Source organism: Bos javanicus, chromosome 5, assembly GCF_032452875.1.
Source record: "Bos javanicus breed banteng chromosome 5, ARS-OSU_banteng_1.0, whole genome shotgun sequence".
NCBI lineage: Eukaryota > Metazoa > Chordata > Mammalia > Artiodactyla > Bovidae > Bos > Bos javanicus.
Window position 1 is genome coordinate 33978025 of NC_083872.1, and position 16768 is coordinate 33994792.

Sequence of the window (16768 nt, forward strand, 5' to 3'; positions counted from 1 at the left end):
GCATCTTTTTTTTTTAAGAAGAAAGATTTTATTTTGAACAGGTTCATTGGAATGTATGCTACAGCAAAGTCTCGTTGTAGCAAGCAGTTTACTTTCAAACCTGCACTGTATAAATTGGACATTGTTTAGAAATGATTAATTTCTGGTAAAATGTAGATTCAATCCAACATTATGCCAACTTTTACATTTATTGTAGACCCTGTCTCAGTACTAAAGGTTAAATTTTCATCACTCAAAAATGAGAATAACCTTACAGCTACTACTAAGGTAATGAACTGTGAAATTAATTCCCTACTATTGCTTTGAAAATATACCCCTAGGGTGTTAAGAGAAATTCTGACTTCATCCGTATCTGCTATTTAATTCTTCAGTCATCATCTATCGTTGGCTTGATTGCCACTCCTCTTCTTATTTGACCCCAAGCAGTGTTTCTCAACTCTTTGACTAAGGCCGATATTTTTTTCTTCTACTTCCAAGCACACAGAATTGGTCAAAACAATTTTGCCCAAATCAGCCTTGACTGCACTAATTCCTCCTCCTGTCGACAGGGATCCTGTGTTCACCATAAGCACTTCATTCTTTGATGGCTTTGGCACTTTTGCTGCTTTCTTGTCTCCTTCAGTGCATCCACCTAGGAGCCATCTAAATAGGAAATAGGAAATTTCCAATTCTGTGAAGCTCTCAGGTAAAGTTTCAATCACACCAAGTAACTGCCACACCTTTCTGTCAGCCTGGCACAAGGTAGGGTCAATTTTTGTTCAAACTCCAAAGACCTCCTAAAGCAGCATATTAAGGTTTCCCAGGTAGCACTAGCAGTAAAGAACCTGCCTGCCAATACAGGAAATATAAGAGATATGGGTTCAATCCCTGGGTCGAGAAGATCCCCTGGCGGAGGGCATGGCAACCCACTCCAGTATTCTTTCTTGGAAAATCCCATGGAGAGAGGAGTCTGCTGGGCTACAGTCACAGGGTTGCAACGAGTCAGGCACAACGGAAGCGGCTCAGCACACACACAGAGCAGCATACTGAAGATCGTTATGCTCTGTGAAAAGTGATGAAAACATGAATTTTCCTTCAGTATCTTTGGAAACAGCACTGGGTCTGACTTCCATCTCCTGACCCACATTTAATACTCCTTTTAGAACACTACCACCAGCTACATTCTCCTTAAGGTCATCAACTTCACATCCAGATTTGTTGACATCAAAGGATCTAATAACAGTAAGTTGGGGTTCTTAAGTGAAGTCTCTTGGGGGCACTGGAAATTTCTTTACTATGTAGTTGCAGACAACTTCAATATTGTATTTTAGCTGAGCAGAAATTGGAATAATAGCTCTTTCTATGCTATTGTACCTTGTACAAATGCGAGGATCTGTTCATACCATTCTTTAGTCTGGCTTTAAAAAAAAAATCCATTTTACTTTGTAGAATCAAAATATGCTTCAGTTCCATAATTTCCATAGCAGTCAAGTGTTCAGAAGTCTGAGGCTGAGAACAAGACTCATTCAGTTCAGTTCAGTTACTCAGTTGTGTCCGACTCTTTGCGACCTCATGGACTGCAGCATGCCCTATCCATTACCAACTCCCAGAGCTTGCTCAAACGCATGTCCATCTAGTTGGTGATGCCATCCAACCAGCTCATCCTCTGTTGCCACCTTCTCCTGCCTTCAGTCTTTCCCAGCATCATGGTCTTTTCCAATGAGTCAATTCTTCTCATCAGGTGGCCAAAGTGTTGGAGTAAACTGATCATATGAACCAGAGCCTTGTCTAACTCAATGAAACTATGAGCCATGCCATGTAGAGCCAAGACAAACGAGTCATGGTGGAGAGTTTTGTCAAAATATGGTTCACTGGAGAAGGGAATGTCAAACCACTTCAGTATTCTTGCATTGAGATGACCATGAACAGTATAAAAAGGCAAGACTCATTACCAGCTATCAACAGAGAAGCGGCATCCATCACTGAGGCATTGTTCAGCATAGGGGTCATTGCAATATCGTAATATTCCAGGGCAGTCAACAAAGGCAACATGCATGTGTGCATCCTCAGTCATGTCAGACACTGTGCGACCTCACAGACTGCAGCCCAACAGGCCCCTCTGTCCATGGGATGTCCCAGGCAAGAATACTACAGTGGGTTGCCATGTCCTACTCCAGGGAATCTTCCCAACCCAGGGATCAAACTTTCATCTCCTGCTCTCCTGCATTGGTAGACAGATTCTTTACCACTGTGCCACCTGGGAAGCCCTAACAAAATAAATATGGTGAAGGACAATATAGGTCATCAAGTTTATAAATCTTAGCATGCTGCTGCTACTGCTGCTAAGTCGCCTCAGTCATGTCCGACTCTGTGCGACCCCACAGACGGCCGCGCACTAGGCTCCCCCGTCCCTGGGATTCTCCAGGCAAGAACACTGGAGTGGGTTGCCATTTCCTTCTCCAATGCATGCAAATGAAAAGTGAAAGTGAAGTTGCTCAGTCGTGTCTGACTCTTAGTGACCCCATGGACTGCAGCCTACAAGGCTCCTCTGTCCATGGGATTTTCCAGGCAAGAGTACTGGAGTTGGGTGCCATTGCCCTCTCCAAATCTTAGCATAGTCAAGTTTTATTGCAATATTTCTTTCCAGTTAATTTTTGAACAGGACAGTGTGAATTACAGAAATAGCTTTACAACCATAGATTTCTCATGAACTACATGATGAACTATACCTATATTAATTATAGTGCGGCTGCCCCAAATTCATACCAGCCTCGTCCCCCTGACCCCTCTCACCCCGCCATCTTGCCCAGAGAGATAGTACCTTTTTGCCTTCATTCAGGATATATTTCTTTGATAAATATTTTTATAGAAGAGAACTCATTAATTCAATTTATGATTCAATTCTTTTGAATTGCTGCCATATTTAGATGCTGAAAAATAATAAAAAATATGATTAGTCAGTTCTAGATACATGTAGTCATCCCAGTGTCAGTCACTGGGGATTGTCCTCTGCCCTCCTTTTCCTGAGGTGGCATCTATGTTGGGGCTCAGGTACCATCACAGCATCAGGGGAGGCATCTATTGTTAGACACCTGTCCACATTGACATTCATTACCATGGCCATTGTCTCACCTGGTTATGGCATCAACACTTTATGCCAGCATCTTCTAAGAGGTCACATTCTCCATGACTTTTAGACCTACTATCCTCTGAGATCTTTTGATGACATCTCCTTGGAATTGATACAACAACTTCTGGTTTGCCATTTTGCATTTAGGTGGTTTCTGTGCTTTTCTTGGAGTATGGAAAAATTCTGCTTTCCTCTCAACTTCTTCTGAATCCTTCTCATTGCTAAATGGGTTGGGGGGAAGCTGCTATGACTACCAGAGACTTTCCAGCCCTGCTCCCCATGCAGCCATCTCAATTCATTTTTAATTTATTTTCTTGAAGGAAGTATAGTTGATTTACAATGCTGTGCTAATTTTTACTGTGCAATAAAGTGATTCAGTTTTATTTATATTCAATTCATTTTTAATTTATTTTCTTGAAGTATAGTTGATTTACAATGCTGTGCTAATTTCTACTGTGCAACAAAGTGATTCAGTTTGTATATCTCCTATATACACATACACAAATAGATTCAAGGGATTAGATCTGATAGACAGAGTGCCTGAAGAACTATGGACAGGGGTTTGTGACATTGTACAGGAAGCACTGATCAAAACCATCCCCCCACCCCAAAAAAAATGCCAAAGTGCAATATGGTTGTCTGAAAAGGCCTTACAAATAGCTGAGAAAAGAAAAGAAGCAAAAGTCAAAGGAGAAAAGGAAAGATATACCCATTTGAATGCAGAGTTCCAAAGAACAGCAAGGGGAGATAAGAAAGCCTTCCTCAGTGACTAATGCAAAGAAATAGAAGAAAACAATAGAATGGGAAAGACTAGAGATCTCTTCAAGAAAATTAGACACATCAAGGGAATATTTCATGCAAAGATGGGCTCAATAAAGGACAGAAATGGTATGGACCTAACAGAAGCAGAAGATATTAAGAAGAGGTGGCAAGAATACACAGAAGAACTACATAAAAAGATCTTAATGACCCAGATAGCCACAATGGTGTGATCACTCATTTAGAGCCTGACATCCTGGAATGTGAAGTCAAGTGGGCCTTATGAAGCATCACTACAAACAAAGCTAGTGGGGGTGATGGAATTCTAGTTGAGCTATTTCAACTGGAATTGAATCCTAAAAGATAATGCTTTGAAAGTGCTGCACTCAATATGCCAGCAAATTTGGAAAACTCAGCAGTGGCCACAGGACCGGAAAAGGTCAGTTTTCATTCCAATCCCAAAGAAAGGCAATGCCAAAGAATGTTCAAACTACTGCACAATTGCACTCATCTCACACGCTAGTAAAGTAATGCTCAAAATTCTCCAAGCCAGGCTTCAACAGTACGTGAACTGTAAACTTTCAGATGTTCAAATTGGATTTAGAAAAGGCAGAGGAACCAGAGATCAAATTGCCAACATCCATTGGATCATCAAAAGAGCAAGAGAGTTCCAGAAAAACATCTACTTCTGGTTTATTGACTATGTCAAAGCCTTTGACTGTGTGGATCACAACAAATTGGAAAATTCTTCTAGAGACAAGAATACCAGACCACCTGACCTGCCTCCTGACAAATCTGTATGCAGGTCAAGAAGCAACAGTTAGAACTGGACATGGAAAAACAGACTGGTTCTGAATCAGGAAAGGAGTACATCAAGGATGTATATTGTCACCCTGCTTATTTAACTGATATGCAGAATACATAATGTGAAATGCCAGGCTAGATGAATCACAAGCTGGAATCAAGATTGCCAGGAGAAATATCAATAACCTCAGATATACAATTGACACCACCCTTATGGCAGAAAGTGAAAAGGAACTAAAGAGCCTCTTGATGAAAGTGAAAGAGGAGAATGAAAAAGCTGGCTTAAAGCTCAACATTCAGAAAACTGAGATCATGGCATCTGGTGCCATCACTTCAAGGCAAATTGATGGGGAAACAGTGGAAAGAGTGAGAGACTTTGGGGCTCCAAAATCACTGCAGATGGTGACTAAAACCATGCTGTTAAAAGATGCTTGCTCCTTGGAAGAAAGGTTATGACCAACCTAGACAGCATATTAAAAAACAGAGACATTACTTTGCTAACAAAGGTCCACCTGGTCAAAGCTATGATTTTTCCAGTAGTCATGTATGAATGTGAGAATTGAACTATAAAGAAAGCTGAGTGCTGAAGAATTGATGCTTTTGAAGTGTAGTGTTGGAGAAGATGCTTGAGAGTCCCTTGGACTGCAAGGAGATCCAACCAGTTAATCCTAAAGAAAATCAGTCCCAAATATTCATTGGAAGCACTGATGTTGAAGCTGAAGGTCTAATTCTTTGGACACCTGATGCAAAGAACTGACTTATTGGAGAAGACTCTGATGCTGGGAAAGATTGAAGGTGGGTGCAGAAGGAAATGACATAGGATGAGATGGTTGGATGGCATAACCAACTCGATGGACACGAGTTTGAGTAAGCTCTGGGAGTTGGTGATGGACAGTGAAGCCTGGCATGCTGCAGTCTATGGGGTTACAAAGAGCTGGACATGAGTAAGTGACTGAACTGATAGACACATACATATGTACATTCTTCTTCATTTTTCCCATTATATCTTATCACAGGACATTGAATATAGTTCCTGCATTATACAGTAGGAACTTGTTGTTTATCTATTCTACATAACAGTTTGCATCCATTAACCCCAACTCCCAATCCATCCTTCCCCACATCCTAGCCCCTTGGCAATCACAGCTCTGTTGGCTAACTCAGATTGTCATGGGATGCTGCTGCTGAATGAGCACTTCCCAGGGTTCTGGAGAGAAAACAGAGCCCCTGGCTCCTCTGCTCTGGGCTTCTCACAGTTGGGAAAATTGTTCTATTAGCTATCCACTTCCCAGTGTTGGAGCTAACCACAAGGCAGGGAAGCAGGGCACAGCAAACCTGTTCAGGGCACCTCACCAGCATCTTGCTCTCTGCTTGTCCTCTAACTTTACTCCAACTATGTCCAAGACCCTTCCTTTCAGGGAGCAAAAGGGCTGATGAACCTGCTCAGTGTTTCAGTTGAGGCTTTTACAACATTTAAAAGGCAAGGGCTTAATGTACTTCTTTGGTTCTTTTGTATTTTTTATTTGGGGGACAATAAAATCTCTTATTGCTTCCCAGGTGGTGCAGAATCCACCTACCAATGTTGGAGCCTCAAGACATGCTCGTCCCCCATCCCTGGGTTGGGAAGATCCCCTGGAGGAGGAAATGGCAACCAACTCCAGTGCTCTTGCCTGGGAAAGTCCATGGACAGAGGAGCCTGGTGTGCTACAGTCCATGGGGTCACAAAGAGTCAGACACAACTGAGCACACACACACACACACAATCCTCTAGCTCCAAGAGGAGAAGGTCACAGGGTAAGCAACTAACATAATTAACAGAAACCAGTGTGGACGAATGTGATCCTGCCCTATAGCTGGCATCTATTCCTTTATAGCATTGGTTACAGGACAGCCAAGTCTTCTTAGCTCAACACTTGGAGTAGACTTTGCATGTGTAGCTGCAAAGCCTAAAATCTCTGTGAGCAATAGCAAGGACCCTGTTAAAAGTACACTTTGGCCTGGGACGAGACAGCAGAGGACACAGAGGAAAGGACAATGGAATCAGATGATGAATGAACAGGTCACCAGACAGCATCAGAATTTGTAAACCTTGATTCTTTTCATATGAAATAATGTTTCTCACCTAGGGGGCTTAGACTAATGGGGGTCTTTAAGTTCTCTTTCTTTTTCCATTTAATCATTTATTGTCAAAAATACAGTTTTTGAACAGTATATATGCTTTATCCCAGTTTCTGGTTACAGAAACAAAACTCTGATATTGGCTATTATAGAACAATAGAACTGAGTTTTACATAGTAGCATTTTTACTGTCATCTACTGTTTCAATTTCACGTGTTCCCTACAAATTCTTTGTCTATATTTTCTTTCAGATGATGATCTTAAAAATTACTATAAACATATTAGTTATCATCTAGACAATCACTTTATCTTCAAACAGCATCATGCAGTTTTAATTCCTACTTCTCCATTTGTCTTTACAGTAGCCATAAGGAGTCATTTTAAGTGGCCACATTTAAGTTTTAATGCATTGGAAGCATGTTTGCCTGATGTTAGATCAGCAGCCAGGGGCTTACCTGGAGGCTCTGTGGTAAAGAATCCGCCTGCCTATGCAGGAGGCACGAGTTCAATTCCTGATTTGGGAAGATCCCACATGTAGCAGAGCAACTAAGCCCAGGGTGCCACAACTGTTGAGCCTGTGCTCTAGAGCTCAGGAGCCACACCTACTGAAGCCGACGTGCCCTAGAGCCTGTGCTGTGCGAGGAGAGAAGCCATTGCAACGAGAAGTCATGCACCACAGCTAGAGAGTAACCCCTGCTCACCACAACTAGAGAAAAGCTCGGGCAACTTCAAAGACCTCACACAGCCAAAAATATATAAAATAAAATAAATAAAATTTAAGGTCAGTAGCCAGACCTTAAGTGTTCTAATATCAGAACAGAAATCAGAACAGAAATGCGTGTCTCTTATTCTCAGTTACACTCAAATTAAACTATTTTGCCACTTAGAAACATGCAAGTTTTCTTTGGAATGATTGTTTTCAATTAAAAAATTTTCCATAGCATGGAATTTGTCTCTTATATTAACTAATAAATGAGATCGATTTGACAATACGAAGCAAATTCCTGCCAGCGAGTAACATAATGAACTAGTCTCCTGATTACAGGCTAGTGTAAAAATAAAGAACAGTTGAGGATTTAATGTAGAGGTGAGGCATTTCAGCTAAATGAAGACCAGGTGATGTCACTGTGTACCTTATGAGAGAAGTTTCTCATATTTAAATGAAGAAAAGGGATGGGGGACTTGAGTCAGCCCTCGGCACAGGACAACTTCTGGATGGCAAACTTGGAAGCCCAAACAACATGCGTTTATATTTCAAATCACAACAGAGCCAAGGAAAACAATTACCCACTATATTGAAATAATATAATTAATTTTTATTTATTTATTTTTTAATTGGAAGATAACTGCTTTATAGAATTTTGTTGGTTTCTGCCAAACATCAACATGAATCCATGAATCAGCCATAGGTATACTACCTCCCCTCCTTCTGGAACCTCCCTCCCATCTCCCTCCTCACATCACCCCTCTAGTTTGCTAGACACTGTGTTCCCTGAGTCATACAGCAAATTCCCACTATCTATTTTACATATGGTAATATAAGTTTCCATGTTACACTTTCCATACATCTCATCCTTTCTTTCCTTCCCCATCCCCTCACCACCACTGTGTCCATAAGTCTGTTCTCTATGTCTTTGTCTCTATTGCTGCCGCTGCTGCTGCTAAGTCGCTTCAGTCATGTCTGACTCTGTGAGACACCATAGACGGCAGCCCACCAGGCTCCTCCATCCTTGGGATTCCCACTGGAGTGGGTTGCCATTTCCTCCTCCAATGCATGAAAGTGAAGAGTGAAAGTGAAGTCTCTCAGTCATGTCTGACTCTTAGCTACCCTACAAATAATTTCATTAGTACCATCCTTCTGGATTCCACATATATGTGTTAGTATATATTATTTATCTTTCTCTTTCTGACTTACTTCACTCTATATAATAGGCTCCAGGTTTATTCACCTCATTAGAACCGACTCAGATGTGTTCCTTTTTATGGCTGAGTAATATTCCATCATATATATGTACCACAGCTTCTTTATCCATGATTTGTCAATGGACATCTAGGTTGCTTCCATGTTCTAGTGATTGTAAAATAGTGCTGCAGTGAAAACTGAGGGTACATGTGTCTTTTTCAATTTTTATTTCCTCAGGGTATGTGCCGAGTAATGGGATTGCTGGGTCTTATGGTAATTTCATCCATAGTTTGTTAAGGAATATTCATACCATCTTCTATAGTCACTGTATCAATTTATATTCCCACCAATAGTGCAAGAGGGTTCTTTTTCCTCAACACCCTCTCCAGCATGTATTGCTTATAGTCTTTTTGCTGATGGCCATTCTGACCAGTGTGAGTTGATATCTCATTGTAGTTTTGATTTGTATTTCTCTAATAATGAACACCCGAGGTCAGGAGCAGCAGCCAAGAAGAGCAACCCCACGTCCAAAGAGTGGTGGCTGCATGGGTGCAGGAGGGCTGAGAGGTGCTATTCCATGTTCAAGGTCAGGAGGAGCGACCTCGTCCAAGGTAAGGAGCAGCGGCTTCACTTTGCTGGAGCAGCTGTGAAGAGAAACCCCATGTCCAAGGTAAGAGAAGCCCAAGGAAGATGGTAGGTGTTGCGAGAGGGTATCAGAGGGCAGACACACTGAAACCATAATCACAGAAAACTAGTCAATCTAATCACACGGACCACAGCCTTGTCTAACTCAATGAAACTAAGCCATGCCATGTGGGGCCACCCAAGACGGACAGGTCATGGTGCAGAGGTCTGACAGAATGTGATCCACTGGAGAAGGGAATGACAAATCACTTCAGTATTCTTGCCTTGAGAACCCCATGAACAGTATGAAAGGCAAAATGATAGGATATTGAAAGAGGAACTCCCCAGGTCGGTAGGTGCCCAATATGCTACTGGAAATCAGTGGAGAAATAACTCCAGAAAGAATGAAGGGATGGAGCCAGAGCAAAAACAATACACAGTTGTGCATGTGACTGGTGATAGAAGCAAGGTCTGATGCTGTCAAGAGCAATATTGCACACGGACCTGGAATGTTAGGTCCATGAATCAAGTCAAATTGGAAGCGGTCAAACAGGAGATGGCAAGAGTGAACGCCGACATTCTAGGAATCAGCAAACTAAAATGGACTGGAATGGGTGAATTTAACTCAGATGACCATTATAGCTACTACTGTGGGCAGGAATCCCTTAGAAGAAATGGAGTAGCCATCATGGTCAACAAAAGAGTCCAAAATGCAGTACTTGGATGCAATCTCAAACACAACAGAATGATCTCTGTTCATTTCCAAGGCAAACCATTCAATATCACAGTAATCCAAGCCTATGCCCCAACCAGTAACGCTGAAGAAGCTGAAGCTGAATGGTTCTATGAAGACCTACAAGACCTTTCAGAACTAACACACAAAAAAGATGTCCTTTTCATTATAGGGGACTGGAATGCAAAAGTGGGAAGTCAAGCAACACCTGGAGTAACAGGCAAATTTGGCCTTGGAATATGGAATGAAGCAGGGCAAAGGCTAATAGAGTTTTGCCAAGAGAACGCACTGGTCAGAGCAAACACCCTCTTCCAACAACACAAGAGAAGACTCTACACATGGACATCACCAGATGGTCAACACTGATATCAGATTGATTATATTCTTTGCAGCCAAAGATGGAGAAGCTCTATACAGTCAACAAAAACAAGACTAGGAGCTGACTGTGGCTCAGATCATGAACTCTTTATTGCCAAATTCAGACTTAAATTGAAGAAAGTAGGGAAAACCACTAGACCATTCAGGTATGACCTAAATCATATCCCTTATGATTATACAGTAGAAGTGAGAAATAGATTTAAGGGACTAGATCTGATAGATAGAGTGCCTGATGAACTATGGACAGAGGTTTGTGACATTGTACAGGAGACAGGGATCAAGACCATCCCCATGGGAAAGAAATGCAAAAAATTAAAATGGCTATCTGGGGAGGCCTTACAAATAGCTGTGAAAAGAAGAGAAGTGAAAAGCAAAGGAGAAAAGGAAACATATAAGCATCTGGATGCAGAGTTCCAAAGTATAGCAAGGAGAGATAAGAAAGCCTTCCTCAAATTTTCCAGCAAATTTGGAAAACTCAGCAGTGGCCACAGGACTGGAAAAGGTCAGCTTTCATTCCAATCCCAAGAAAGGCAATGTCAAAGAATGCTCAAACCACCGCGCAACTGCACTCATCTCACACGCTAGTAAAGTAATGCTCAAAATTCTCCAAGCCAGGCTACAGCAATATGTTAATTGTCAACTTCCTAATGTTCAAGCTGGTTTTAGAAAAGGCAGAGGAACCAGACATCAAATTGCCAACATCTGCTGGATCATCGAAAAAGAAAGAGAGTTCCAGAAAATCATCTATTTCTGCTTTATTAACTATGCCGAAGTCTTTGACTGTGTGGATCACAGTAAACTGTGGGATATTCTGAAAGAGATGGAAATACCAGACCACCTGATCTGCCTCTTGAGTAACCTATATGCAGGTCAGGAAGCAGCAGTTAGAACTGGACATGGACAACAGACTTGTTCCAAATAGGAAAAGGAGTACATCAAGGCTGTATATTGTAACCCTGCTTATTTAACTTCTATGCAGAGGACATCATAAGAAACACTGGGCTGGATGAAGCATAAGCTGGAATCAAGTTTGCCAGGGGAAATATCAATAACCTCAGATATGCAGATGACACCACCCTTATGGCAGAAAGTGAAGAGGAACTAAAAATCCTCCTAATGAAAGTGAAGGAGAGTGAAAAAGTTGGCTTAAAGCTCAATGTTCAGAAAACTAGGATCATGGCATTTGGTCCCATCACTTCATGAGAAATAGATGGGGAAACAGTGGAAAAAGTGTCAGACTTTATTTTGGGGGCTCCAAAATCACTGCAGATGGTGATTGCAGCCATGAAATTAAAAGACACTTACTCCTTGGAAGGAAAGTTATGACCAACCTAGATAGCATATTGAAAAGCAGAGACATTACTTTGCCAACAAAGGTCCGTCTAGTCAAGGCTATGGTTTTTCCAGTGGTCATTTATGGATGCGAGAGTTGGACTGTGAAGAAAGCTGAGTGCCGAAGAATTGATGCTTTTGAACTGTGGTGTTGGAGAAGACTCTTGAGAGTCCCTTGGACTGCAAGGAGATCCAGCCAGTCCATTCTAAAGGAGATCAGTCCTGGGTGTTCTTTGGAAGGAGTAATGCTAAAGCTGAAACTCCAATACTTTGGCCACCTCATGTGAAGAGTTGACTCATTGGAAAAGACTCTGATGCTGGGAGGGATTGGGGGCAAGAAGAGAAAGGGACAACAGAGGATGAGATGGCTGGATGGCATCACCGACTCGATGGACGTGAGTCTGGGTGAACTCCGAGAGTTGGTGACGGACAGGTAGGCCTGGTGTTCTACGATTCATGGGGTCGCAAAGAGTCAGACACGACTGAGCGACTGAACTGAACTGAACTGAATAATGAACTATGTTGAGCATCTTTTCATGAGTTTGTTAGTCATCTGTGTGTCTTATTTGGAGAAATGTCTGTTTAGGTCTTTTCCCCACTCTTTGATTGGGTTGTTTGTTTTTGTGATATTGAGTTGTATGAGCTGCTTGTATATTTTGGAAATTAATCCTTTGTCAGTTGTTTCATTTGCTATTATTTTCTCCCATTCTGAAAGTTGCCTTTTTACCTTGCTTATAGTTTCCTTTGCTGTGCAAAAACTTTTAAGTTTAATCAGGTCCCACTTGTTTATTTTTGTTTTTATTTCCATTACTCTAGGAGGTGGGTTATAGAGGATCTTGCTTTGATTTATGTCATCGAGTGTTCTGCCTATGTATGATTTCCTCTGAGAGTTTTATAGCTTCTGGTCTTACATTTAGGTATTTTATCCATTTTGAGGTTATCTTTGTGTATGATGTTAGGAAGTGTTCTAATTTCCTTCTTTTACATGTAGCTTTCCAGTTTCCCCAGCACCACTTATTGAAGAGACTATCTTTGTCCCATTGTACATTCTTGCCTTCTTTGTCAAACATAAAGTACCCATAGGTGTGTGGGTCTATTTCTTGCTCTCTATATTGTTCCATTGGTCAATATTTCTGTTTTTGTGCCAGCACCATACTGTCTTGATGACTGTAGCTTTGTAGTATAATCTGAAGTCAGGAAGGTTGATTCCTCCAGCTCCATTCTTCTTTCTCAAGATCGTTTTGGTTATCCAGCGTCTTTTTTTTTCCATATGAATTGTGAAATTTTTTGTTCTAGTTCTGTGAAAAATGCCATTGGTAATTTGATACAGATCACATTGAATCTGTAGATTGTATTTGGTAGTACAGTTATTTTCATAATTTCATCATTTCAAAAATAATGAAATATTCTTCTAACCCAGGAACATAGAGTATCTCTCCATCTGTTTGTGTTGTCTTTGATTACTTTCATCAATGTCTTACAATTTTCTGTAGAGTTCTTTTGTCTCCTTAGTTTAGGTTTCTTCCTAGATATTTTATTCTTTTGTTGCAGTGGTGAATGGGATTGATTCTTTAATTTCTCTTTCTGATTTTTCATTGTTAGTGTACAGGAATGCAAGTGATTTTTCTGTATTGATTTTGTATCCTGTGACTTTGATAAATTCACTGATTAGCTCTAGTAATTTTCTAATAGTATCTTTAGGGTTTTCTATGTATAATATCATGTCATCCGCAAACACTGAGAGTTTTACTTCTTCATTTCCAATCTGGATTCCTTTTATTTCTTTTTCTTCTCTGATTGCTTTCCAAAACTATGTTGAATAATAGTGGTAAGAGTAGGCACACATCTCTTATTTCTGATCTTAGAGGGAATGCTTTCAGTTTTTCACCATTGAAAATAATGCTGTCTGTGGTTTTAGCATATGCCTTAACACTGTGCCTTAGCACTGCCTATGGCCTTTACTATGTTGAGGTAGGTTCCTTCTATTCCCATTTTTTGAAGAGGTTTTTTTTGTTTGTTTTTTTTTAATCATAAATGGATGCTGAATTTTGTCAAAGGATTTTTCAGCATCTATTGAGATTATCATATGGTTTTTATCTTTCAATTTGTTAATATTGTTAATATGGTATATCACATTGATTAATTTGCATATATTGAAGAATAATTCTTGCATTCCTGGAATAAACCCTGCTTGATTCTGGTATATGAGCTTTTCAATGTGTTGTTGAATTTTTTTCTCTAGAATTTTGAGGATTTCTGCATCTATGTTCATCAGTGACACTGACCTGTAATTTTCCTTTTTTGTGTTGTCCTTGCCTGGTTTTGTTATCAGGGTGACAGTGATATCATAGAATGAGCTTGGAAGTGTTCCTTCCTCTGCAATTTTTTTGAAAGAGTTTTAGAAGGATAGGCATTAGCTCTTCTCTAAGTGTTTGATAGAATTCACCTGTGAAGCCATCTGGCCCTGGACTTTAGTTTTTGGGGAGATTTTTTATCAAAGTTTCAATTTCAATGCTTGCAATTGGATTGTTCATAGCTTCTATTTCTTCCCAGTTCAGTCTTGAAAGATTGAACTTTTCTAAGAATCTGTCCATTATTTCCACGTCGTTCATATTACTGCCATGTATGTGCTCATAATAGTCTCTTATAAGCCTTTGTATTTCTGCATTGTTTGTTGTAAACCCTCCTTTCTCATTTCTAGTTTTGTTGATTTGATTCTTCTCTTTTTCCCTGGATGAATCTAGTTAAAGATTTGTCAATTTTGTTTATCTTCTTAATGAACCAGCTTTTAATTTTATTAACTTTTACTATTGTTTATTTCATTTATTTCTGCTCTGATCTTTATGCTTTTTTTCTAAAAAATCCTTTGGGGATTTTTTGTTCTTCTTTTTCCAGTTGTTTTAGGTGTAAATTTAGGTTGCCTATTAGATGTTTTTCTTGTTTTTTGAGCTATAAACTTCCCTCTTAGCACTGCTTTTGCTGCATCCCATAGGTTTTGAGTTGTTGTGTTTTCATTTTCATTTGTTTTAGGAATTTTTAAATTTCCCTTTTGATTTCTTCAGTAACCTGTTCATTATTTAGTAACATATTGTTTAATCTCCATGTGTTTGTGTTTTTACAGGTCTTTTTTCTTGTAATTGATATCTAGTCTTATAGCATTGTGGTCAGAAAAGATGTTTTGTATGATTTCAGTTTTATGAAATTTACTGAGGTTTGATTTGTGACCCCAGATGTGGTCTATCTTGGAGAATGTTCCATGTGCACTTGAGAAGAAAGTGTATTCTTCTGCATTTGGATGGAATGTCCTGAAGATATCAATGAGATCTCTCTGATCTAATGTGTCATTTAAGGCTTGTGTTTCCTTATTAATTTTCTGTTTTGATGATCTTCCATTGGTATAAGTGGGGTGTTAAAGTCCCCTACTATTATTGTATTACTGTCTATTTCTCCTTGTATGTCTGTTAGTGTTTGTCTTATGTACTGAGGTGCTCGTATGTTGGGTGTATAAATATTTAAGTTTGTTACATCTTCCTTTTGGATTGATCCTTTGATCATTATGTAGTGTCCTTCCTTATCTCTTTTAACATTATTTTAAGGTCTATTTTATCTGATATGAGGATTGCTTTTCCAGCTTTTTTTTTGCTGCCCATTTGCATGGAATATATTTTTCCATCCTCTCACTTTCAGTCTATGTGCCTTTAAGTCTGAAGTGGGTTTCCTGTAGACAGCATATATATGGGTCTTGTTTTTGTATCCATTGAGCCAGTTTGTGTCTTTCTGTTGGAACATTTAATCTATTTACATTTAAAGTAATTATTGATATTTATGTTCCTATTGCCATTTTCTTCATTGTAGGGAGTTTGCTTTTGTAGGTCTTTTTTCTCTTGTATTCCTGACTATGTCAGTCCCTTTAACATTTGTTGCAAAGCTGGTTTAGGGGTACTAAATTCTCTTAACTTTTGCTTGTCTGTAAAACTTTTGATTTCTCCATCAATTTTGAATGAGATCCTTGCTGGGTAGAGCAACCTTGGTTGTAGATTATTCCTTTTCAGTACTTTAAGTATTTTCTGCCATTCCCTTTTGGCCTGGAGAGGTTCTGCTGAAAGATCAGCTGTTAAGTGTATGGGGTTTCCCTTGTATGTTACTCATTGCTTCTCCCTTGCTGTTTTTAACATTCCTTTTTTTATGTTAATCTTTGTTAGTTTGATTAGTATATGTCTTGGCGTGTTTCTCCTTCGGTTTATCCTGTATGGGACTCTTTGTACTTCTTGGACTTGATTTCCTTTTCCGTGTTGGGAAAATTTTCAACTATAATCTCTTCAAAAATTTTCTCATACCCTTTCCTCTTCTCTTCTTCTGGAACCCCTATAATTTGAATGTTGGTGCATTTAATATTGTCCCAGAGGTCTCTAAGACTATCTTCAGTTTTTTTCATTCTTTTTACTTTATCCTACTCTTCAGCAGTCATTTACACCATTTTATCTTCTAGGTTACTTATCCACTCATCTGCCTCAGATATTCTGCTATTGGTTCCTTCTAGAGTATTTTCAATTTCAGTAATTGTGTTTGTTTGTCTCAGTGTTTATTCTTTATTTCTTCTAGGTTTTTGTTAATTGATTTTTGCAGTTTCTCCATTCTATTTTTGAGGTTTTGGACCATCTTTACTATCATTATTCTGAATTATTTTTCAGGTAATTTGCCTATTTCCTTTTCATTTTTTGGACATAAGTGTTTCTAGGTTGATCCTTCATTTGCACCATATTTCTCTGCCTTTTCATTTTTTTTTTTTTAAATTTACTGTGTTTGAGGTCTCCTTTTCCCAGACTTTGAGATTGAATTCTTTCTTCCTTTTGGTTTCTGCCCTTGTAAGGTTGGTCCAGTGATTTGTGTAAGCTTCCTGTAGGATGTGATTTGTGCTTATGTTGGTGGGAGGAGGTGAGGTTTTTTTTGTTTTTTTTTTTTTGTTTTTTCTTTTTTCTTCTTATGGGCAAGACTGTGTAAGGTGGTA

General features: G+C 39.6%; 1 pseudogene; it reads right to left on the minus strand.

The window, feature by feature from the left end:
* Positions 1 to 304: 304 nt before the first annotated feature.
* LOC133247489 (eukaryotic translation initiation factor 2 subunit 3-like) lies at positions 305 to 2026 on the minus strand (annotated as a pseudogene).
* Between the last annotated feature and the right edge of the window lie 14742 nt (positions 2027 to 16768).